General features: G+C 36.4%; 1 non-coding gene across 1 annotated transcript; it reads left to right on the forward strand.

The window, feature by feature from the left end:
- Nucleotides 1-223: 223 nt before the first annotated feature.
- On the forward strand, nucleotides 224-376 carry LOC114884861. Its single transcript, XR_003790926.1, has one exon. It is a non-coding gene; the product is annotated as a small nucleolar RNA SNORA69 (small nucleolar RNA).
- Nucleotides 377-870: the final 494 nt, after the last annotated feature.

Below are 870 nucleotides of genomic sequence, written 5' to 3' on the forward strand. Positions count from 1 at the left end.
GGTGAATTCAGTAAAGTTGCATGATATAAAATTAATGTACAGAAATCTGTTGCATTTCTATACACTAACAATGAACTATCAGAAAGAGAAATTAAGGAAACAGTTCCACTTATGATCACATCAAAAAGAATAAAATACCTAGGAATAAACTTGCCTACGGAAGTAAAAGACCTGTATTCAGAAAACTATAAGACACTGATGAAAGAAATTGAAGATGACACAAACAGATGGAAAGATATACTGTGTTCATGGATTAGAATTCATTTTGTTAAAATAACCATACTACTGACATTATCCTGCTGAAAGAAAATCTGTGTTGATCGTTTTTGATTTTGCCTTTGTGGGGTAAACTCATAACAGATTGACATAAAAAAATCTGAGAAAAAACACCCATACTACCTGAGACAATCTACAATTCAATATATTGCCCTTTAAAAAAGAAACAGTACATTTGTACAACCCTTGGCTAAGTAATCTGAGGATATTTTAATCCAGCTCTGATTAGTTGAAGAATACAACAAGACCACTATCATGAGCACATCAGTTTTAGCTGTCAGAATAAGGTGTCTCTGATGAGAGGCCATTGTCGTCACCTGTTTTTCTTTGCCCAGCCAACTCCAGCCCCCTTCTTCCAGTTACATAAACATTGTTATAGAAAGGCCAGCCATCATATTCCATCCTTCATTCTAGATTCATCATCAGTCTTGTTTGTACTCACAATCCCAGCTCTACCTTTTCTTCAGCTCTACTTCACAATCGATGGGTGTGGTCCCTGTTCCTGGGTTCCACATTCAATGCAGAATCCACATAGTTCACAACACAGTCATAGGTTCATTCATCTTTTCCTTTGGTCGTTCCCATTCGGTAAGC

This window comes from Monodon monoceros, unplaced genomic scaffold (genome assembly GCF_005190385.1).
Source record: "Monodon monoceros isolate NGI ecotype Baffin Bay Population unplaced genomic scaffold, NGI_Narwhal_1 Super_Scaffold_5, whole genome shotgun sequence".
Classification (NCBI taxonomy): Eukaryota; Metazoa; Chordata; class Mammalia; order Artiodactyla; family Monodontidae; genus Monodon; species Monodon monoceros.